This window comes from Neofelis nebulosa, chromosome 15 (genome assembly GCF_028018385.1).
Source record: "Neofelis nebulosa isolate mNeoNeb1 chromosome 15, mNeoNeb1.pri, whole genome shotgun sequence".
Taxonomy (NCBI): Eukaryota; Metazoa; Chordata; class Mammalia; order Carnivora; family Felidae; genus Neofelis; species Neofelis nebulosa.
Window position 1 is genome coordinate 22,571,938 of NC_080796.1, and position 25,397 is coordinate 22,597,334.

Here is a 25,397-nt window from a genome sequence, read left to right on the forward strand (position 1 = left end):
TTGCTTTTGCTTTATGTTTTCTTTGATTATTGCTGTTGAAAAGTCTGAAAATTTTCACCCTTTGCATGTGAGTCTTTCTTTCTTTCTTTCTTTCTTTCTTTCTTTCTTTCTTTCTTCTTTCTTTCTTTCTTTCTTTTTTCCTTTTATTTTAGGGAGAGAGAGTGCAAGCAGGGGACAGGGGCAGCAGGAGAAAGAGAGAGAGAAAGAGAGAGAGAGAGAGAGAGAGAGAGAGAGAGAGAGAGAGAATCTAAAGCAGGCTCCATGCTCAACTCAGAGCCTGATGTAGGGCTCAATCTCATGACCATGAGATAATGACCTGAGCCAAAATCTAGAGTTGGATACTCAACCAACTGAGCCACCCAGGTGCCCCATTATTATTTTCTTTCTAAGAACTCTCACAATCTTTTTTTTTTAAGATTTTTTTTTTAACGTTTATTTATTTTTTGATACAGAGAGAGACAGAGCATGAATGGGGGAGGGTCAGAGAGAGAGGGAGACACAGAGTCCGGAGCAGGCTCCAGGCTCTGAGCTGTCAGCACAGAGCCCGACGCGGGGCTGGAACTCATGGAGTGCGAGATCATGACCGAAGTCGGATGCTCAACCGACTGAGCCACCCAGGCGCCCCAGAACTCTCACAATCTTTTAAAAAAATTTTTTTTTATTTTTTAAAGTTTATTTATTTATTTTTTTGGGGGGAGGGGCAGAGAGAGAGGAGATAGAGAGTCCCAAGCAGGCTCTGAGCTGTCAGCACAGAGCCTGAAGAGGGAATAAAAATATTTTTAAGTCACTATATTCAGAACAGAGCCCCCCCCAAATTGTAACAATGGGGTGCCTGGGTGGCTCAGTCACTTGAGTGTCCAACTTTGGCTCAGGTCATGATCTCAATGGTTCGTGGGTACGAGTCCCACATCGGGCTCTGTGCTGACAGCTCAGAGCCTGGAGCCTGCTTCAGATTCTGTGTCTCCCTCTCTCTCTGCCCCTATCTGACTCATGTTCTGTCTCTCTCTGTCTTTCAAAAATGAATAAACGTTAACAAAAATTAAAAATAAAAAAATAAATAAAACAATCTTCTGTATATATGCGCAGATTAAAAAAACAAAAAGACTGTAAAAGAACAGAGAGTCAGCTGTGAGACAATATTAAACAGTCTAGGATATCTGTAATTGGAATACCTGAAGGAGATTTCACTTCAAATATAAATAAGCAGCTGAGAATCATCAGACACTTGAGAAAAGTTTTTAACATGGAAGAGACCAATAGAAATAATCCAAAGGAACTTGGAGAAAACTGAGACAAATAGGTAACAGAAAAAAAAATCCTACTAAAAAATGTAATTTAACATAAGTGTATAGGAAATGACTGAAGAAGTAATACACGAAATTTCCTATAGCTGAAAGACAAGTTTTAGGACTGAATGAAACTCATTTTGTACTCAGCACAACAAATTTTAAAAACCCACATCAAGGCACATCATTGTTGAATTTCAGACCTGAGATTAGGAAAAGATTATGAGAGAGGCACCGGGGTGGCTCTGTCAGTTGAGCGTCCAGCTCTTGATTCAGCTCAGGTCATGTCCCTGGGTAGTGGGACCGAGCCCCACATTTGGCTCTGTGCTGTCAGCCAAAAGCCTGCTTGGGATTCTGTCTCCACTCTCTCTGTCCCTCTCCCCCTTCTCAAAATAAAGAAACTTAAAAAAATATTTGTATCCTTTTAAAGCTTGCTTTTAATTTTGTTAAGTGAGACCAGAGTAATCTTTAATACAGAGCTAATTTTTATCCCACTGCTGGGGCAATGCCCCATGAATTATAATTTTTCCCCTTTGTGAAGATGGCGGAACAGCATGGAAGTTTTTTGTGTGTCTCGCGTCCATGAAATACAGCCAGACCAACATTAAACCATCCTGCACACCTAGGAAACTGATTGGAGGATTAACACAACAATCTGCACAACCTGAACCACAGAACTCAGCAGGTACGTGGCACGGAGAGGTGAATTTGGGGAGCGAGAAGCCGCGGAAGCTAGGGAACTGCTTTTGAAGGTGGAGAGAGGACAGAGACTGGGGAGGGAGGGAGAATACGGGAAAAGCACCCCTCCCCAAAAGCAGCTGGAGAGAAAGTGGAAAACTGGAAACAGCTGCAGGGACTAAATTAAGAAGGGAGAAAGGAGAAAGGAAAGGATTTAAATTCCATTAAGACTGTAAACAAGGGGAGCGCAAAGGCTGCAACTCCACAGCTCCTTACCTGGCGGTGCTCTGGTGGGAAGGGCGAATCCCCAGGAACAGAGTGGGGTCCGGGAGGTTCTTGGGCCACACGGGGAAAAGAGGTTCCACTGCTGGAAGGACATTTGGTAGAGACTGTTGAAGCCACCTGGTCCCAGCAGACCCCGGAAGGCAGCCACATTCGCTGGTGCTGGGGCAAGGTCATTAAGGGTGAAGCCTGGTGCCAGATGTGTGTTGTGATTTTCCATAATCCCTAAAACGCTGCTGCTCACTGTCTTGCAAACTTTCTCGGGGTGGGGGGGTGGGGGTGGGGCTGGCACGTGGCTGCAGTCTCAGGGCACCGGCAGCAGCAGGGTCCAGCAAGCGTTCCTGGGTGCAGCCGGCATTCGGGGTTGCTCGGTGAGACCCTCCCACAGAGGGGCAGAACAGGTCAAAGCCGCAGTCCTTCAGAAGTAAGGGGCTGGGGAAAACAGCCGCACCTGAGAAAAAACTCGGGAGAGAGGTACTGCCTGGGGCCTGGCCACAGACAGTGAAAAAGCAGGGAGTGGGCGAGAGCTGAAATCAGAGGATGGGTGCATGATTGCTGATCCGGGAGAACAGAGTTCCGATACTAGAGACTGGGTAGCTGGGTGACACCATTTTCACCGCTCCCGCGCATGTGCATACGCACCTACGAGCGCCACAATGCTCCACCCCAGTAGGCTAGCAGCGCCATCTAGTGGAGAATGGAGCCATTACACTGACCCCACCCAACTGGGCCAACCTTGCTCTTCAAGAACCCATGTCTCACCGCTGGCTTAGTTTATGGACTATAAAGCACTTCATAGTCTGACTTGTAGGGGAAAACAAAGTAATTTCAGTCCTATTTCAATCTGTTAGCAGGCCCATCTATTCAATTTTCTTTCTTTTTTTTTCTTTTTCCCTTCTTTTCTTTTTCTTGAATACAGGAAGAGAAAAACATTTTTATTTTCAATTTCTATTAAAATATTTTTATTTAATTTTCTTACTATATTTTTTACTTTTGTTTAAATGTTTTCAAATTCTATTTTACTTCCATCATTTTATTTTAGTCTACTTCAGTGTATTCACTTTTCAAATTTTCAAATGATTTCCTTTTTTTTTTTCTTCTTTCTCTTTTTTGTTTCTTTTCTTTTTCTTGCTATATACTTTCCTCTTATGACCACCTCTGCTGTGTCCCAGAGGTTTTGGGTTGTGGTGCTATCATTTTCATGGACTTCCATATACTTTTTAATTTCCTCTTTAACTGCTTGGTTAGCCCATTCATTCTTTAGTAGGATGTTAGGTGGGAGGGTAAATCAGGTCTCTTTGCTCCATCTTGGCTGAAAATGGAAGTCCTTTTAAGTCTTAAAAAAAAATAACACATTCACACACACACGTGTGTGTGTGTGTGTGTGTGTGTGTGTGTGTATTTAATAGGATCTGAATAATATTGTGCATACCATTTTGTGCCCTGCCTTTTTCAGTAATTGTGTATAGTGATCATCTTTGAATATTTTAAACTATTTTAGAAGTATAAATTCAAAATTCAAAATGTAAAATCCTTAAAACTCTTAATACTGCATGTATTAATACATCACATTTTAGTGAAATGTTTATAAATGTATACTTTTAAATGATGGCATAAATGCCACTTTGAAGATCTACAATTTTTGTCAAGCAAAGCTTTGAGTAATTGCCCATGTATTTTATTCTCAGGAATCTTGTAATTATTGATTACTACCACAAATGTCTTGTGTTAAAAAGAATTAACACTTCCTCTCTGCAGCTTAATATGGTGATTGTATCTATCTGGTCTCCAATGGTTAAATGCTGCCATTTGAGCTCCTCCATTCACCTCCCCTGCTATCTTACTATTCTATGGAAATCAAAAATTCCCAAGTTCATGGCAACATTTCCTACAATCAACATCGCCTGCCAATGCAACAATACAGGGTTTTTCAAGGATAATGAAGATCCTATCACCAAGGCATTTATTGACTGATTAAATCTTTCATATTTAATAATTTACTAATGCTTTGGTGAAAGGAATGCTACCTAGGTGCCCAGGAGGTTAGTGTGTGACTGAGAATCTCTGCCTTAATATATCCATTTCCCTAAACCTTAGGTTTAATTTTTATGATATACCAATTCAGTCTTGCATTTCAGTTTCACTTACTATGGGCTGCCATTGAAGCCAGGCCCACTACCAACCAAGCAAAACGTTAGAGTCGCACCCAGGGACTGAACAAACATATTAAATCTCCAATCCTATATTAATCCTATATAGCACCTGTATTAATGACTTTGGCCAGACCCAACCTTATTGTTTTTCCTTTGGATGACCTCTAGAATATACTCTATGCTTCACAGATTTTTGACAAAACAAGTTGTCCTTTAACTGTTAGCTTTACTGTGTATTTCCTCACCTTCAATAGATACTGCAATTTTTCTTCTGAGCTATATGGGAAATTAGTTATTGTCGTGGCTGAAGCTTTGGTAGGATACTTGATGTGGATCTTGAGGAGGTAGGTGTGTTCAAATTTTGGGCATTGTCCACATATAAATTATATTTAAGCCATAAGATTGGATGTGGCCACTTACCAAAAAAGTGAGTACAGGTAGGGAAGAAAAGAGGTGCAAGGGCTAAACCCAACTTTTAGAGATCTGGTTGAGGAAGATGAACCAGCAAAGAAGGAATGACCAAGAGGTAAGGGGAAACCTGATTCCTACATGCAAGCGAAGAGTGTGTTTCAAGGAGAAAAGAGAGATCAATGAACTGAGAATTAACCATTGGCTTTGGCCACATAAAGTTTATTGCTGATCTTGACAGGCAGTTTGAATTAAATGATGGCAGAATACTGTGATTGGAGTAAGTTTAAGAAAAGACGTGGAAAGAACTTGTAAACAGAATGTAGGCAATGCTTCTGAAGAGCTTTGTTATAACAAGAGGAGAAGAATGAAGTGGGAGCCAAAGGAAGATTCTCTCTGTCACTCAGGATAGGATGTTTCACAGCATGTTTCTGTGCTCATGTGAATGATCCAGTTGAGATGGAAGAATTGATGTGCAAGAGGGTGAGGGGACAATTACTAATGTCCTTGATGAAGTATGATGAGCTACAATGTCATCCAGCGCTCAAATGGAGGGGTTGCCTTTAGGAGCCCAGACAGTTCATTTTTAGGAACAGGAAGAAAGACAGTCTCTGGGCACAGATGTAGGGTGGGCAGATATGGTAATGTTAGGAACTTGTAGAAATTCTCTTCTGAGTGTTTTCATTTTCTCAGCAAATTAGAAATGTCAATTTGAAAAGAATTACTTTTGAAAATTTCACTAAAATTTTATGGAGATTTTACACAACTTATTTTTCAAATTAATTTTATTGAGGCATAATTTACATACAGTAAGATGTACAGATCATATGTTTGTAACTTGATCAGTTAAGACAAATGTACATTTCCATGTAAAAAACACTCCAGTCAAGACAAACACAAGATGATTCTATCAACGCAGCAAGTTCACTCCAGCCACTTTCTGTTTAAGCCCCTCATCCCTCTCCCCTACTCCCCTTGCTGTCCAGAAATCCCAGGCAATGATTGTTCTGATTTTTATCACTATAGATTAGTTTTACATATTCTTTTTTTTTTTTTTAATTTTTTTAACATTTATTTTTGAGACAGCGAGAGACAGAGCACAAGCTGGGGGGTGGGCAGAGAGAGAGGGAGACACAGAATCTGAAGAAGGCTCCAGGCTCTGAGCCATCAGCACAGAGCCCAACGTGGCACTCAAACTCAAGAGTTGTGAGATCATGATCTGAGCCGAAGTTGGACACCCAACAAACTGAGCCACCCAGGCACCCCAGTTTTACATATTCTTAATCTTCGTATGGATGGAATAACAAAGTATGTAGTGTTTTGTGTCTGGCTTCATTTGAAATAATCCATTTCATTATGTATATCAGCAGTTCATTATTTGTTAATGCTGCATCGTATTCCATATAGGAACACACCACTATGAGTGCATTCATTCTCCTCGGGATGAATATTTGGGTTGTTTCAAGTTTGGGGCTATTATGAATAAAGCTACAATAAACATTCTTGTGCTAATCTTTTTGACAACTGTTTTTCAACTCCAAAATGTGAACATTGGGACAGAACTTTTCCCTTAGCTACAGGTTCATGCATCCTGTTCCCTACATGAAACACCACTTGAATGATTCCTAGATTCCTTAAACTTAAAATGTCCCAAACTGAACTTTCCCCCAAAACTAATCCTCCAGTATCTCCACTCTCAGAAACAGAATCACCCAGTAACCCCTGCTAGAAACTAGTAATCACTCTTAACTCTCCTCTCCCTCACCTGCAGTGTCCAATCATTCTGGTGATTCTTTCTCCTAAATATCTGTCAAACCCCTTCATTTATCTACACTACAGTCCAATCCTTTATCTACACAGAAAAAAAAAAAATGTCTGACCCTCAAAGCTGATCATCTTTTTCCTGTTAAACTCTTCCATAATATCCCTTGACTTACCTTTAGGATAAAAACCAAACCCCTTAGCAAAGCTTATAGTCATGATCTAGCCCCTGACCACCTCTGTAGCCTGATCTCTAATCTCCAGCCACAGTGAACATGTTTGTATTCTGTAAAATGTCCCTTATTGCTTCTTATAAGAGCTCTTCACTTTGTCTAAAACATTCCCTCCCCTCTTTTTGTTTGCCTGGCTAATTCCCAGCAACCTTTTAGGTTTCAGCTAAAATTTCACTTCCCTTGGTCTGTCATCTCTGATCCCTAAAATTAAGGCCAATTCCCCTTACTTCCATGCCTTATAGCACACACTTGATTATAGTTACTTGTTGAGTTTCTTTATTTCCCCGTAGGTCCAAGACAAGTCTTGTTGTTCACTGCTGCATTCCCAATGCTTAGCAAATAAATAGCAAGTCAATAAATATCTGTGAATTGAATGAATGAATAAATAATGTTTAATGGGCTTTAATGTCCATTGCCCATATTTTACAGCACAACTTCCTCATCTGGAACTTTTATTTTGATTTCATTATTAGTTGAATATATACTCAAGATTTCTTTAAGGGAGAGAATATGAACGTTGTTCTATTCTGAAGCCTCTCATGTTTTTCTCTTGCCATCACTCCTAAACACGTTGCTTCACACTTGGTTCACACTTAAACAATAGCTTGGATTTCAAATTTTATCCCTCCAAACACTGTTACAAACTCTGTTATGGTGGAAGCTCTAAATGAAGACTACCTGATGTTTGGTCATTTATAAATGATCTGTCTTAGTCTGTCTGAATGCTTATAAAATTATTTTCATCTCATTCCCGTCTCCCACCAGATATGTCTAGAAGTGGTAGCTTTCCCCATTTATTTTGTAATGTTTCTATTTTATTTTACTAATATTTATTATTTTTTTAATGTTTATTTATTTTCGAGAGAGAGACAGAGTGCCAGTGGGGAAGGGGGGCACAGAGAGAGGGAGACACAGAATCTGAAGCAGGCTCCAGGTTCTGAGCTGTCAGCACAGAGCCTGACCTGGGGCTCGGGCTCACGAACTATGAGATCATGACCTGAGCCCAAGTTGGATGCTTAACCAACTGAGCCACCCAGGTGCCACTGTTTTTCTCTATTTTAAAATCTTCTTTTAGGTCCAAACATTTTTTTATCAGTTTGTCTTTGATTTACTATTACTTTGTCCAAATTCTTTTGGGTTACTCCTCAGACATACTTGTAATACTCAGTTTGGGTTTTTTTTTTTTAAAACTTTTAATGTTTTATTTATTTTTGAGAGAGAGAGAGAGACAGAGTGTGAGCAGGGGAGGGGCAGAGAGAGAGGGAGAGGCAGAATCCGAAGCAGGATCCAGGCTCTGAGCTGCCAGCACAGAGCCTGAAGCGGAGCTCGAACCCATGAACCGTGAGATCATGACCTGAGCCGAAGTCGGACACTTAACCGACTGAGCCACCCAGGCACCCCTCTCAGTTTGGGTTTTATCTCATCTTCTCTTCTTTTGTTCCTTCTGATTCTCTTTTGTACAGGCCATAACTTCTCGCTTTCTTATTTAGGATGTCAAACAGATTTCTAAATGAAAATCACTTTCAGAGGTAGGTAAATCTTCTGGATTATGTTACTTCTCCCTTATCTATATTATTTTACATATCTTTCTTGGGCAAGAAGAGGGTTTGGGTGCCCAATGTGGATCAGGATTGGGGGCAGGTTGTGTGCCTGTAGGCAGAACTGGCCAACAGTTGTGGGGAGGGAGCAAAGGGGAGCCCTGTCTACGAGCCTTGTTAGGGAGCCTTGAGAAACAATAATCTGAAACATGAAATCTGTGGGGGAAAATGAACTCAAGAACTGGATCTTTTTCAAGTATTTTCAGGCAAGACTGACCTTAGCTAGTAGGTTCTGGAGACAGAGCCAGGGATGTTAACGGGAAGAAATTAAACACACAAGCATGTGATAGCTTTTCATAGTGCTAGATTTGGAGGGAATTAAGACCTTAGGTTAGTTTGGGTAGTTTTCCCACTTTATATTCCCACCTATATCCAACATATCTGTCATACACCCAGGCAGGAAATATGGATTTCCTTTCGTTCTACTCTTAGATCTCTAACTAGAGGCCAGATGAATACACCCATGTCCACAGTAATTCCCGGTGATTTTTGTCTTCCATGGCCTTGCTATACTGTGATAGGACATTGTGGCCTTGCTATACTGTGATAGGACATTGTGGTCCAAATGTCACTACCTGAGATACAGGAACTAGCTGGTTCTCTGACAAACCAAACCAATGGAATTCCTGATCTATCATCAGCCCTGCGAGCATGTGACCAACACTCTGCCTATAGATTTTGTTAGGCAAAAATTTGTATAGGGACAAATCTGCCAGGACAGATGAACTAGCACCTGCTCTCCATCCCCATCCCATCCTTCCCTACAAACTTTTGGAAGTTGCAGTCTCCAGATGCATGCAGGAAGATGATAGCCTCCAACATTACCATAACCAAAAAGATATGGCTCCACAGAAGGACCAGCTGCTCAGTCAATCTGCAGCTCTGCATGGACCCTGACTTTCTGAGTCAGCAAGCTGACAGCAGGGGAAGGATGCTCAGACTCCCTGTCTTCTTTCAGGTGGGTAGATCTGCTCTGTGTAATGATGCAGAGCATGAATGGGCCACCGATTGTTTTTCTGAATCCAACTTCATCAGCCTTATAAGATGGAGTCTTCCTCCTGGCAGCAAGAGGCTTGTCATTTTTTTGTGATCTGCATTGGTATGACTTTTATAATTTCTCTTTGTCTTTTTATGTGTTTCAGGCAGCAGTCGGGAGAGGCTGAATCAGGGGCTGCTAGCCAAGTACCATTTAAAGCTAGAAATGCTTCATTGATTTTTATCGATACCGCATCAGCCTGTTCTCCACTCCTCCAGCCTCCAACTGCAGGATTTCCCAAGGCACAGGTTTTGGTTGGCTGCTCATTCTTCAGTCTAGATTAATGTACTCTTACACCTTCACATCCGGTACCTGATGAGTCTCAAACTGCTGTCTCCAGTCCTGTTTTCTCATCTGAATTGTGATCCTGCTTAAAAGACATTTCTACCTGTCTACTCCACAAAGTTATTGTGTCCTTGATGGATGTACTTTTACCTTATTTATTCAAATTGCTAAACTAATAGAGCCCCAAGTCATCAGGACAGGAAATAAAACACTTTGTGCACGGGCCATTTGGTTAATCTGTGGGAGGCATAACCCCATTTTCATTCCTTTGTTTCTTGGAGAGGAGAAAGTGTACCATATATTTGCCAAGGGTATAGAGCATTTACTTCATCAGGCAGGACCACACCCCTGCTTCCCATCTCAATATAGCATGATCCCCTAGCTGGCAGTGTAACTGAGTTTTCAATAGCCATGTCACTGTTCTTTAGGGTTTGCACCAACTGCTTCTGGGTGGGAGGGTGCAAGACAAGATCTGTAAATTGAATGAGTGTCAAACTGTTGACTCACAGAATTCATTAGCCTAAAATAATGTTGTATGGAAAATTCATATCATGTAGGATATTTTCAGTTGCAAGAAACAGAATACCCACTGACTTATAGTTCTTGAAATTTTTCCCACGAGGATATCTCTTTTGCACTGTCCTTCAGCATTCGCCTAAATGGAGTTGAATGTCACAGAAGTTCATTTAGAGTGAGAGCTACCATACTGTGCAGAGCTTTCTATAAATTTGGTTGGATTTTTTTTTTCTCCTGAGGCAAGTGATCTTAAGGAAGTATCCATGAGGTCACAGAAGTAGGATGTGGGAGGTCTGATAGCGAAGTCAGAAAAAAGGCATGTGGAGTGTAAGCCACTGCATGTATAACTTCTTTGTGACTTTGGCACCTGTTTGGGTGTAGTCTTGTTTACATTGTTTCCACTTGATGATGGTGTGCTGATGCTTGGCTTTATGTCTGGCTAGATGATACTAAGTTCATGATGAAAACCAGGTATCTCCGGGGCATGCATTGAGTGTCTCTCAGGGATCAATAGTAAGCCACAGGCTGTTACCAAATAAATATACATATGTATTATATATATGTAAATTTTTACTGTATTTTATATAATATATTATGTAATTTTATTTTATCTTTTGAGAGAGACACAGACAGAGACAGAGGGAGAGAGGGAGAGAGAATTCCAAGCAGGCTCCACACCCAGCATGGAGCTCGAATTGGGGCTCAGTCCCACGACTGTGAGGTCATGACCTGAGCCAAAACCAACAGTTGGATGCTTAAACAACTGAGCCACTCAGGTGCCAGTATATTACATAATTTTACATAAGGGGTCGTAGCTTTGTTTTGCATCAAAGTCCTGTTGTGGTTCTTCTAACATACTTTATTCTTTCAACAACATTATAATCTAGCACACTTTGGGCACAACTGGCTCAGAGCTACTTGCACTTCAGCCTGGATAAGTTGGGATTTTCTCTCTAGAATGAAGATCAGGTTGCCACTTGCTCTAGCACTAAGAAAGAGACACAAGACAGTTGACCCTTGAACAACACGAGTTTGAACTGCCTTGGTCCACTTATAAATGGATTGTTTTCAGTTAGTATAGTCCAGTATTGTTAATGTATTTTCTCTTCCTTTTAATTTTCTTCAAAAAATTTTTTTGAATTTTTTTTAAACATTTATTCGTTTTTTGAAAGAGAGAGAGACAGAGTGCAAATGGGGGAGGGGCAGAGAGAGAGGGTGACACAGAATTGGAAGCAGGCTCCAGGCTCTGAGCCGTCAGCCCAGAGCCCAATGCAGGGCTTGAACTCATGAACCATGAGATCGTGACCTAAGTTATAGTCAGATGCCCAACCGAATGAGCCACCCATGCACCCCTAAAAAATTTTTTTTAACATTTATTTATTTTTGAGAGACAGAGCGCTAGCGAGGTTGGGACAGAGAGAGAAGGAGACGCAGAATCTGAAGCAGGCTCCAGGCTCTGACCTGTCAGCACAGAGCCCAATGTGGGGCTTGAATCCACGAACCGCGAGACCATGATCTGAGCCGAAGTCGGACGCTTAACTGGCTGAGCCACCCAGGAGCCCTTCTTCCTTATAATTTTCTTAATTTTTTCTCTTCTCTAGCTTACTTTATTATAAGACTACCATATATAATACAAAATATGTGTCAATAGACTGTTTATGTTATTGGTAAGGCTTCCAGTCAACAGTAGGGTAATAATTAAGTTTGGGGGGAGTCAAAAGTCATACAAAGATTTTTGACTCTGTGGGGGCTTGGCACCCCTAGGTCCCCTGTTGTTCAAGAAACAACTGTCCTTGGTGAACCCCCTTGGATTTGGGAAGTAATGTGTATCACATGGATATGCTGCTCTGACCTATTTTCAGGTTAACACAAAAGTTTCTCAGCTTTAAGAGGGACCCAGAAAAAGAAGTTTCTCTAGCTGAACAGTTAAGGTTACTGGCAATGTTGAAAGTGTTAAAAACCAGTGTGAAAGGCTCCATACTGTATAATGTGAGCAACATGACACTGTAGAAAAGGCAAAACTATTGACACAGTAAAAAACTCAGTGGGTGCCAGTGATTTGGGGAGAGGGAAAGAGGATTGAATAGGTAGAGCAAAGGGGATTTTTATGGTGGTGAAACTATTCTGTATTATACTGCAATGTTGGATACATGATAATGTTGGATACATGCAGTTTTCAAAACCCAAAACATTGTTTAACACAAAGAAGAAACCTTAAAGGAAACCATGGACTTTAGTAGTATATCAATATTGGTTTGTAAATTGTAACAATGTATCCTACTAATGCAAGATGTTAATAATAGGAGAAACTATGTGGGGGAAAATAAGGGCTATTTGGAACTCTCTGTACTTTTTGTACAATTTTTCTATAAACTTAAAACTGCTCTAAAAATAAGTATATTAATAAAAAAGCAGGTACAAATTTTTACTAAGAGCGCAGTCTAAATTAATATTGCGGAAGAAAAGATTTCATTGATTAGTAGTATGCTTTAGCCTACCCGTATTTTAATAGGCCTCCATTTTTGTACTCCATTTTTGGAGTAATATGCCATTTTTTTCCTTTTCATTGGGGCCTGCTGGAACAAGAGGAGAGCTATGTTAGTTTTTGATAGCTTCTCTATGATGGCTCTGGTTTTGATTAAATTCCTTTGATTCACTAGTCTCTCGGTAAAAAAATAAATTGGGGGTTCTCAGTAAAAGGAAACACATGCATCTAATTTTCCTCCCTTCAGAAATTCCACTAAAACTTAGTTAAAAAAAATTTAAGGCCATAAACTGACAAGCTAGTTAAACATGAGAATAAACAACATCAAAGACATTTCATAGGCTATGAAGCAGACAGGTTGGTGGTTACTCAGAGGAGTCCAGAGAAAGTCGGCTCTTAACCTACTAGGGGAAATAAACTGATTTCTATCGCAGAAATGCTTAAAATGCCAGGGGTTATCAGGACCAGGCACCTCTGGAAATGGAAATAAAAGTTGGAGAATGTTAAAAACAGAAGATTAGTTGAAAGCTAATGATGGAACAGATAGCTAAATCTTGTTTCTTACTCCACACTGCTGGTTATCTATTCCCAGCCCCAACCATAGACTAGAGACTCCTTCTTTGGGGAGGGTAAAACTGAGAGTGTCTGGTCTGAGGGTCATCAGTCATAGTGGAACGTGGGGTAACACACCAGACATGTGGGAATGAGAGTGTATCTGAATGCTGAGTTCTCTTACCTTGTCTGACGCCGACATTGGCAGTCAGATTGGAAGATCCTTCTCTGAGGATCAGACCAGCCCATGAAGAAAGCTAAAGGTATCAGTTTGGGGGTTCCTCAACAAACAGCCCAGCCCTAAAGCTCCGAGCTGACACATACTTAAAGGTTTCTATTTAAAAAGTTTTTAATTTAATTTTAAGTGTTTTATTGGTTTCAGGTGTACAATACAGTGATTCAACACTTCCATACATCACCATTGAGTGGTGTCATGACATGTGCATTCCTTAATCCCCATCACCTACTTCACCCATCCCTGCACCCACCTTCCCTCCAGTAACCACCAGTTTCTTCTTCATAGTTAAGAGTCTATTTTTTTAAATTTAATTTTTAATGTTTATTTATTTTTGAGAGAGGGAGAGAGAGAGAGAGAGCATGAGAGGGGGAGGGGCAGAGAGAGAAGTGGGGGGAGACACAGAATCTAAAGCAGGCTCCAGGCTCTGAGCTGTCAGCACAGAGCCCGATGTGGGGCTCAAACCCACGAACCATGAGATCATGACCTGAGCCGAAGTCTGACACTTACCCGACTGAGCCACCCAGGTGCCCTGTTAACAGTTGATTTCTTGTTTTGCCTTTCTCTCTCCCCGTTTTTCCCCCTTTCTTTCTTAAATTCCACACATGAGTCAAGTCATATGGTATTTGTCTTTCTCTGACTGACTTATGTCACTTAGCATGATACTCTCTAGTTCCACCCAGATACTTAAAGCTTTCAATTAGTTTTTAGTGTCATACTCTTAAATATGAGCAAACAATTAACAGAAAGTTGAGGAAAACTTATAAAGAAAGATACAATCCCAAATAAATAAATACAAAGAAGAATGTTTGAGGAAATAGCAATGAGGCAAGGAGAGAAAAAACTTAAATACAAGATATTACATTCATGAAACAAGATGCTACGTAAAAACAATATTCAGATTGCAAAAATTATTATTTGGAATTAAAGTTATGGTAGCATAAATGACAATCTCGACAGAAGAGTTGGAAGATCCAGTTGAGGAATCATCCAGAGGGTAGAGCAAAAACACCAAGGGCTAGGAAATAAGAGAAGAAAAAAATCCAGAGAACAAGGTCAAGAGGTCCAATATCTGAATAATAGGAGTTTCAGACAGAGAGAAATAAGAAAACAATTGGGGAGGCATTAAGAAGATAATTTACAAAAATTTCCCGGAACTGAACCTCATGAGTTTTTAGATTGAAAGATCTCACTCAGTGTATATGCGCCACCAGGGATGAAAAAAGACCCACACCCAGACACATTACTATGAAATTTAAGAACACAAGAGATGAAGAGAAGAGACTACAAACTTCCAAAAAGGAAAAAAGAGGTCTCATACAAAGGATCAAGAATCAGAACGTCTTTTGAGTCCTCAGTAGTAATACCGGAAAGCAGAAAGCAATGGTGAAATTGTCTCAAAATTCCCAGGGAAAATTACTTCTATATTCTATATCTCTGTATATTTATGTATTAGTTCTATATCCAGTATGCATGTAGAGGGAAAGAAGACATTTTCAGACATGCAAGATCTCAAAAAATTTACTTCCCAGGTGTCCTTTCTCATGAACTTACTGAAGGTTGGGTTCCATCAAAACAAAAGACCTACCCTAGGAGAAAAGAGAAAGGAACCTCCAAGATGTTTGCAAAGGGAGATCCTAGGACAACAGCTATGCCACAAGTCAAAGTTGGAGTAGGTCAGAGGCCCTGGGATGGAAATATTTAGCAAGATAAAACTGATAGAATATTTATCAACCAGAAGAGAGACTGACTGAATTAGTGGTTAGAAAATTAAGCAAACATACACATGAAAATTATTAACTCCAGGGAAAGCAAAACATTTGCAGGAAAAAAAAATGACGATAGTTGACTCTGTTCTGAAATCATCATTGAAATGCCTTAAAAGCATAAAGTTGAACAAAAATCAAAATGGCTGCACTAATGCTTCGAGAAGCATTATTTTAAACTAAGTAACCTTTTCCTTCTCTTCTGCAAACCTTGCCTTCTCCCTTCTTAGCCTTTTGTTTTAGGAACCCAGTCCTACCCTGAAGACACGACTAAGGAGGCTGGCAGTACACAATTCCTATCAAGACCAGCTAGATCCTGTATTTCCCTATAAAGCCCCCTCCCCACTTCCTCCAGTGGGCTTGCAGTTTTGAAGGCTTTAGCCTGCTTCAACCTCCTTTGCCTGGCAAAGCAATAAAGCTACTTTTCCTCTTCATCCCAAACTCTGTCTTTGCATTATATTTTGGTTCCAAAGCATGGAGGTCAGTTTTTATCAACATATATATACATCTAATAATATAAACACCATCTATTTATCTAATCACTATACTATGATGATGAGGAATGGGACACTGACTGTATATGTATGTGTTTAATTGTGGTGGGGTGAGGAAAACCAATAGAGAATGCCTACTAAAAGAACGTGGTGTAGCAATAGAAGCGTGGTATTTAGAGTATAGAGGTGCGTGGGAGGAACGTCATCTAGAGTTGAAAGTAATTGTCTTTGATATGAGAGGAATGATGGGTAGGACTGAGGACTCTTCTTTGTTTTAATATATCTTGTTAAATTTGTTCACTTTAAAAAAAAATGAAGATAAGGGGTGCCTGGTGGCTCAAGTCATGATCTCGTGGTTCCTAAGTTCGAACCCCACATCTGCCAGCAGAGAGCCTGCTTCGGATCATCTGTCCCCCCTCTCTGTCTGCCCCTCCCCTGCTCATGCTTTCTCTCTCAACAATAAATAAATCATTAAAAACTTTAAAAAATGAAGACAAGGGTTCATTGGTAATCACAATATTTAAAAGACATTATTTAGGACACTGCAATAATTATTATTTTTCTACCATGTCTTGTACACGGTGAGTACTCTCAGTTGTTTTCTCAATTGAACCCTTTAAAATGTGTCAGCAGTTGTAGCAAGTCATTACTGGCCTGTAAGATCCTTGAGATCAAGGATAATTTCTTCTACATCTTTATAGTTTCTTTGGGGCATAGTGTGGCATCATTTGCATTTTACTTGTATTAATGTGTAGGAGTTTTCATGGTTAAGTCCCACGAAGACCCGAGTCAAATTCCTTTATATTCTTAGTTAACATATTAAGTGATACTGAGTTGAACATTTAACTTCACAAATAAGTCCTGCCTCTCAGTGAAGAAGTCAGCCGACAAAATTGTTTTGAGTGGGCAAGACAGATCACATAGTTCTTTATTAACTATATTACATTCCCTAGGAAAAGAATCTGAGAGATTTTCCCAAGGTCGCCCAGAGAAGCAGGCAGCACCTCCTCTTCTAAATCAGATCATTCGCCAAATTTTTGTGATAAATACATTTAGAGTAGGTGTGAGGAAAAAGTCATAAGGGTTTATCCCACTTGAGATTAACAGGCAGTGTAATTGGTCTTTGACCAGAGTGCTGATGGATAAAAGACAAAAACTGGTGTACAGATTCAGCTTTCACTTTGTTGAAAGGGTATTAAAAATAGAAAGGAATTCTATTTAGGTTTAGACATGAAGGTTGAGATATAATAAGAACTTTTGTAAAGGAGTGGGCTTGAGCTCTTTTTTTCTTACTAAAGAGTCCAAATTATGAAGCTGCCAGAATAATCATCCTGCCTGCTTGCTTGTATTTCTGGTGCCCTGATTAATCACACGGCTGTCCTAAATCAGCAGTTTTTAATCTATAAATTCACAGCTCCAGAGAGTTCACGTGAGATTATCCAGACACTATTTAAAGGACCAGAGAGCAAGGAAACAAAGGAGGCTCTTCGTAGGGGGTGTGCAAGTACTTTCCTAATCCCATGGCACTTGGTAATTTTACAAAGTAGATATGGCATCTTTGTCAAGCAAACCTCTTCTAACAGATTCTTCTCTCCATTTGTTCCCTCTCATTATAAACAAAATTTATGTTTTATACCTCCAATACGGGGCAGTTATTTAAGTTGAACAATTCTACTATCTTCTCTTTGCTGCAGTAATAGCTGCCTCCTGTATGGAATCTTATCTTGGACATCTTAGATTTTAAAAAAACAAAAAACAAAATACAAAAAACCTCAGAAGAGCATCCCAGGACTTCAGGGAATACAAATACAATTCAGAAAACTTTTGAGAGATTGGAGTCTAGGAAACAGCAAGTGAAAGGAAACTGCATTAATAATTACTATTTAAAAATCTGCCACAGAGAAGTAACCACAAACTTAAAAGGGCTTGTCTATTAGCTTCTATAATTTTGGATTGATTTTCAGAGATATATTTTCTAGGTAAAATCAAAGGAAGCACTCTGCATTTTTGGCATTAATTCAATACTAATACTTTGCATTCACTGTTCCATACTTTCGAAAATGCTGTTCCATCTGTATTTTGAAGTAGATAATGCAGGCATTATTATCATTTATACATTGAGGAAACTGAGACGTGAGAACTTAAGTGACATGGCCAAGACCTCACAACTACAACATGAAAAGCAGGACCAGAATTCTTGTTCTATTGTTTTATTCGTTACCATCTGTCAGTAAATGTTGAATCTTTGATTAATTACAGGTGTTCCCACTTTATAGTTTGGTATATAAAGACAAAACCAAAAAATTTAAGGGGTTTGTGCAAGGTCATTCTGTAAGAGAAATGAATAGCTAAGAAAAATACATGAGCGCTGACTTGAAATCCTTTGCTCAAATCACTTGACCACAACAAATGTAAGAGTGAAAGCTAAATAGCTATGTAGAACACACTGTCCATTACTGTTCTTAAGGTTTGTCCTAGATAAAAGGTTTCCATTAAAGTCCATCTCTTCTTGGCAAACACTGTAGCCTTTGGGTAACTATTTGTCTCCTCTAGATGTATTAGAAATGATAGAGAAGCAACAATTTTTTTCCCCTGGGTAAATAATGGAAACAAACCAATCCTTTGTGATGCACAAAAGTCAGAAAGATTAAATTGTTTACAACTCAAATACAGAATTATGTTCATCATATAGATTAAGGTTTATAACAGGCATTGTGTGGCCAAATAATTAAGATAATATTACAGTAACATTCTGTTAATCTGACTTTTAAAACTCAATTTTAAGTCAAAGAAACCACTATACACCAGATGAATGATTGCTTTTGCGTTCTTAGATTTTTTTTTTTTCAACGTTTTTTATTTATTTTTGGGACAGAGAGAGACAGAGCATGAACGGGGGAGGGGCAGAGAGAGAGGGAGACACAGAGTCGGAAACAGGCTCCAGGCTCCGAGCCATCAGCCCAGAGCCTGACGCGGGGCTCGAACTCACGGACCGCGAGATCGTGACCTGGCTGAAGTCGGACGCTTAACCGACTGCGCCATCCAGGCGCCCCGCGTTCTTAGATTTTTTAAAAAAATGGATACTGTAGTGGAAATTGGTCATTATTTGGGCCACCCGACCTGCTTCCCTATATTTAGAGAATTCTTCACCTTGTAAATCTTGGTGACATGCAAAGATTTCTCCCATAATGGAAATAGAAGATCTGAGATACTTTCTTTGCCTCTCTTGCTGCTAAGGTGCAAACATGTATTTAATCACACATCTACGCTCGACCTTTGATTCCAAGTTAAAGATACAAGTTGTTTCTTTCTCTCTTTCTCCTTGTCACTGTCTTTCCTAGTGTCAGTACAGTTACTATAAAGCAACAGTTTCTAACAGCCAAAGTGCATCAAGTACTCCATGTCTGTGGCACCAGCTCTAGGGTGACCACCTTGTCACAATTTGCCTAGCACTTTTTCAGTTTTTGCTTGGACAGCTCTGAATCCCTGAAAACCTTTCAGTCCCAGGAAAACCACAACGGGAAGTTCATCTTTGCTGTTTAGCTTGAAGCCTGGTTGTCTAGCCCTTCCAGCAATTCTGTGAGCCACCCAATATCCTTTCTTTTACAAAAAAATTATGGAGGTGTAGCCCTATATTATTTTAATTAACGATTGTTCGTTCTGCTTAAATCAGTGATAGTTGGTCTCTGTTACTGCTGCGGTGAACCTTCACTGAAACAGACACCTTTGTGTGGAGGCAGTTTGGAAACCAACGTTTCACCATGACCCGATGGTTAATTCAGCTGCTTGGGTTACTACAAACCCTATGTGATGTTAGTGAAGTCTTTTAATGTTTTAAAAGTGTAGCAAAAGCATCGATAATGATTATTCTTACCATATTGTTAAATCCTGAGATATTTCTCATGGTTGAGACTGTTGTGAATCATTTTCCCCTGGTGGTGAGATAAACAAACATTGACAGAATGTACAATCACTTAGAAGTAAAGCTGATGGCAGGAAGTCTTTGAATTTCCCCATCCCATCCCATCCCATACCCCACCTTCCCCCAAATTTATGAACGCTTGTTTCTCCAAGAAAAAAAATTTTTAAGTCAAAAAAATAGAAGGAAGTGGTGACTTAAACATTTTTTTTCAACGTTTTTTTTAAATTTATTTTTGGGACAGAGAGAGACAGAGCATGAATGGGGGAGGGGCAGAGAGAGAGGGAGACACAGAATCGGAAACAGGCTCCAGGCTCCGAGCCGTCAGCCCAGAGCCTGACGCGGGGCTCGAACTCACAGACCGCGAGATCGTGACCTGGCTGAAGTCGGACGCTTAACCGACTGCGCCACCCAGGCACCCCAAGGAAGTGGTGACTTAAAAAAAGCCACTCAACTATTCATCTTTGGAGCATATGTAAAGTTCTTCGTCATTTCTCCTGATAGTTAGACCATCCCTCTCTCATTCGGTTTCTCCTTCATGACATCCTCACACTCCTGTGCTTGGATTGTTTTGTCCTTTGGAGATAAAACCTTCAGTGAGGATACTCACTGTTCCTCAAATGATTCTTAAAATGTTATTACAGGGGTGTCTGGGTGACTCAGTTGGTTAAGCGTCCGACTTCGGCTCAGGTCATGATCTCATGGTTCATGAGTTCAAGCTCCATGTGGGGCTTTCTGCTGTCAGCATGGAGCCCAGTTTGGATCCACTGTCCTTTTCCCTCTCTGCCTCTCCCCTGCTTATGCATGCTCTCTCTCTCAAAAACAGACATTTAAGAAAATGTTATTGCATAAATAGTACCTCTCTATTAAAGAAAAATAGAAAGCAGAAGAAGATGACTAGAAATAAGCATCCATGATTCTGCCACTGCCATTTTGGTATTCTTTTTATGTAATTTTTAAAATTTGGGGTCAAGGGTGCCTGAGTGGCTCAGCTGGTTGAGTGTCTGACCCTTGATTTCAGCTCAGGTCATGATCTTACTGTTGGTGGGATAGAGCCCCACATTAGGCTCTGTGTTGACAACACGGAGCCTGCTTGGGATTCTCTCTCCCTCTCTCTCTGCCCCTTCCCCCACTTTTGCACACGTGCACATGAGTACTCTCTCTTTCTCTCTCAAAATAAATAAATAAACATTAAAACAATTGGGGGCCAAACTGTTTACACTATTTCAAAGCCTGCTTTATTATCAGTACTGTGAATTTTTTTCCGTGTATATGTACACCGATATTTTAAATGATTGAATACTTTACGATGTATGGAAGTATCATAACATGTCATCAATGAACTCTTGGACACTTTTAGTTTTTATCAACAAGACTATTAAAAATTATATAATCTTGGGGTGCCTGGGTGGCTCAGTTGGTTAAGCATCCAAATCTTGATTTCGGCTCAGGTCATGATCTCATGTTTTGTTGAGTTCAAACCCCGTGTGGGGCTCCACACTGTCAGAGGTTTTTTTTAAAATAAACTTTAAAAACACAACACTATTCTTTAAAAAAAGTTATATAATCTGGGGCGCCTGGGTGGCTCAATAGGTTAAGTGTCCAGCTCTTGATCTCAGCTCAGGTCTTGATCTCAGGGTTCAAGCCCTATGTTGGGCTGCACAATGAGTGCGAAACCCACTTTAAAAAATAAAATTAAATAATCTATCCCTGAAGGTTTATTTTCCCAAAATAAATATTGGAATTTTTACATCAGAATTTTTGTGCTCAATTTTGAGAACAAAATTTTTGAGAATTTTTGAGAATTTTTGAGAATTTTCTTATATTTCGCCAAAGTACTTGCCAGAAAATTTACCTTATTATGCTCCCATTATTCATCTCTGGGATGTCTACCCTCAATAGCACTGATATTATTGTTCTTTTTAACCTTTGTAGTTTGATAAACGGATATCTCGTTTTACTGGTTAGTAGGGAGGCTAAACATTTTAATATATTTTTTGGCCTTGTATTCCCTCTTTTTTGAATTATTTGCTCCTATCAAGTGCCCATTTTCTTCAAGGTGGATGTTTGAGATTAACCACTTAGTTCTGAAATGCAAAAAAGTATGCTCAAGTTCTGAAAATTATCAACCCCTCCAAAAAATTGTCATTGTCTGCTTTGCCATCACTACCTAGTTATTTAATTTTTACAAATTTCTTCCTCCCTGAAATAGGTTTCTGGTTGATTTTCACTCTTATTCCCTTCTCAAGAAGTCCTCAGATTTTCAAAATTTATTTTCTCTTATCCCATGAAGTGCCATATTAATATTATGCTAAGTATATTAAATTTTAATTTCACTTATTTATTTTGAGAAAGAGAGAGAGTGAGAGAGGGGTTTAAAAATGTTGTCTCACTTGAAAATAAAAGTACATCTTGAGTCTTATATTTGAGGAGTATATTAAATAAGCTTGAGGAACATATTAAACTATTGAATAAAACAGTTGCAATGCTGGTATTTGTCTCAAGGTGGGAGTTCAGAGGAAGTGGAGTCAGTATCTCTATAGCAGTATTTGCTGCCTGTTTCCCAACTATTTTGCTGCTTTTTGCTGGCCCTCATGTATCTTATTACCTTAAAATCCATCATTACCCAGTTCTAAAGCCCACCTGCTGGACATTGGTGGAGGCTGTTAGTATCAATCACACCAGAGAGAGAAGAGTGGGCAGGAAACTCATCAGGGGATCTTGGTTGGCCTCTATATCTTAGCTCTATTTTTAACTCTCTGCAATCAACGTTGATGACATTAGACATTTGCTTAATCTCAGTGCCTTCGGTCACTCTTTCTTTGGCTCATTCCTCTCACACCTTAGACCCTTTTCCCAAGCTACACCCTATGCTTAGAGTGACCATATGCTCTCTTTTTCTCGAGTCCCAATTTCAAATATTCTGTCCTATTGCCAAATCAGATGTCAGACCATATGCTTCATATTTTCTTTGGGGAAATATATTCACTTACCTGTGCTTCAGTTCCCTAAATTCTGCTCATCAAGATTTCTATTAGTTTTGCAAAACAGTTTATGAAAAATGTCATTAATCCAAAATACAACTCAGATATTCTCTCTTACGGGAAGCATTCCTGCATAGCCTGCCTTCCTTCAGTGCGGCTCATAAGTGCTCCCAGAGCTCTCTATGCCTCCTTCCGCAGGGCACAACCCAAGCCTTAGATTTCCCTCACCCACGCATTAGAATCGCCATCCTTGGCATATCTGGAAAAAGTGAAAGCTGAGGAGGGTTGCTCTACATCTATTATGGATTCACCCACCTGCACTTTGCTGCTCAGGAAGGTATTCTCTGTCCAGTTAGAGAATACCCTTCATTTTTCTACTGCTAATGGTTTGGATCATACACTCTAGTCCACATTCTCTTTCTTCTGCCTGGTAGCCTATTGATCTGAGTATTCCCCAGCAGTACATGTCCCCATCTTGGTTGTTTCAGTCTAGAATAATACCATGGGTGAGGGGTGGGCTTTCCCCTCTAAATCTAGTTGTACAGTCTAGAATCCAGAAAGAGATTCAGTATTCTAAGGATCTAGGAGACAATTATCAGATCATGCACATATACACACATTGATTTCTCAAGGACAAACGTCAATTTTCAGAGCAGTACCAATAAAGAGGAAAAGAACCCTTGTCCTAATTTTTTTTTATATAACACAGCCCTGGTACACAATGGAGATAGGAATTTGCATTATAATGCAGAATAGCATTAATTTTTGTATTCATCTTTCCTTTCTCTTCTGCTTTTAAACAGGGAGCTCCAGGCTAACAAGAAATAAGAAAATGGACCAACTGCTGAGTCTAATTTCCTCCTAATGGATGAGAATATGTTATAAGCTGTGGCCCATGTCTTCAGAAAAACATACAGCTAGCCAATGCATGAAGAATTTTACATAGTTTCAGGGCGCCCATGGATCTGTCTAAAAGATTTCTGCATCTCAGGATAAGAATTCCTGTCATATTTATATGTGTGTTAGGCACTGGAGAAGCAGATATTAATCAAAGAATCATATAGACAAATGTAAATTACCACTGTAATTTTAGGTGCATAACAGGTTGGTTGTCCTAGGCAGAGAGGTCCCAGAAGGCTTTCCTGGCAAAGTGATGATTGCGGTAAAGTCAAACAGAAGGGTAGAGAGAGTCCAGATAGAGGAAATTGCCTGAAAAAAAGTTCTGTGGCCAGGAGGCATAGGCATATTTAGGGAATGGAAAGGCTAGTGTGGCTGATGGACAGAGAATGAGGGAGAGGAAAGCTTCAGAAAGAGGCCAGTTATGAAGGGCCTCATAGACCAGTTAGGGAACTTAGTCTTTATTCTAGGAGCATTGGGAACTGTTCGTGGTAGAAGGGTGATACCTGGTTTTGGTTATGAATCAAAACTCTGGCTATTATGCGGGAATGAATTAGAGGGAAGCAGGAGTGGATGGGGAGAGATCAGTTTGGACACTATGACTCTAGTCCAAGGGAAGATGGTAATCTCAAGTACAGAGCTGACTGTGGAGGGAAAGAGAAATGGCTGGGTTCAAGGACTAGCCAGAAGTGAAATGATAGAACTGAGAGATGAGTTGGAAAACAGGAGAACAGGTGAGAGAGAGGGAAATGTTAAGAAGAGCATCCGGGTTTTGGGTTCCATGATAGATTAAATGGTGGTTCGGGGTGCCTGGGTGGCTCAGTTGCTTGAGCGACCGACTTCGGCTCAGGTCATGATCTTACGGTTTGTGAGTTCGAGCCCTGTGTCGGGCTCTATGCTGACAGCTCAGAGCCTGGAGCCTGCTTCGGATTCTGTGTCTCCCTCTCTCTCTGCCCCTCTCCCGGTCATGCTCTGTCTCTCTCTGTCTCAGAAATAAATAAACATTAAAAAAAAATGGTGGTGCCATTCAGAGAGATCATACAATGCTAATAGAGGACCAAATTTTGGTGAGGGAAGATACTGGGTTCATTTTGCACCAGTTGGAACTGAGAAGTCATTAATCTTTTCACTTGAAGCATGTATTAGTCTGCTTAGGTTGCCATAGCAAAATACCACAGACAGGGTGGCCTAAACAACAGACATTTTCTCACAGTTCTGGAAGCTGGGAGTCCAATATCAAAGTGCTAGGAGGGCTAGTCTCTGGTGAGACCTCTTTTTCTGGCTTGCAGTGGTCATCTTCTCACTGTATCTTCACATGGCCTTTCTTCCTGTGCAGAGAGAGAGAGAGAGAGAGAGGAAATGCTGGTGTCTCTTCCTCTTCTTCTTTTTTTTAAAGTAGGTTTCATGTCTAGCATGGAGCTCAATGCCGAGCTTGTACTCATGACCTTGAGGTCAAGACTTCAACTGAGATCAAGAGTCGGACGCTTAACCAACTGATCCACCAAGGTGCCCCTCTTCCTCTTCTTATTAGGACATCAATTCTATTGGATTAAGGCCCCACATTTACGATCTCATTTAATCCTAGTTACCTCCTTAAAGGCCCTATCTCCAATATAGTCACATTGAAGGTTAGAATTTCAACATAAACATTGGGGTGGGGTGGGGCACAATTCAGTCCATAACAAAGCATACTTAGCTACATTGTAGATAAAATCACAGACTTTCAAGTAAAACAAAACTGAGTTTAAAAATCTGACTCCTATAGCCCAAAAAGACCATCACTAGGTGCATGGATAAATAAATTGTGATATACCCATACAATGGATTAT

At 40.1% G+C, this 25,397-nt stretch overlaps 1 long non-coding RNA gene across 1 annotated transcript; it reads left to right on the plus strand.

The window, feature by feature from the left end:
* Positions 1 to 8,283: 8,283 nt before the first annotated feature.
* On the plus strand, positions 8,284 to 24,551 carry LOC131495403 (uncharacterized). Its single transcript, XR_009253927.1, has 3 exons — positions 8,284 to 8,330; positions 9,542 to 9,754; positions 23,479 to 24,551. It is a non-coding gene; the product is annotated as an uncharacterized LOC131495403 (long non-coding RNA).
* Positions 24,552 to 25,397: the final 846 nt, after the last annotated feature.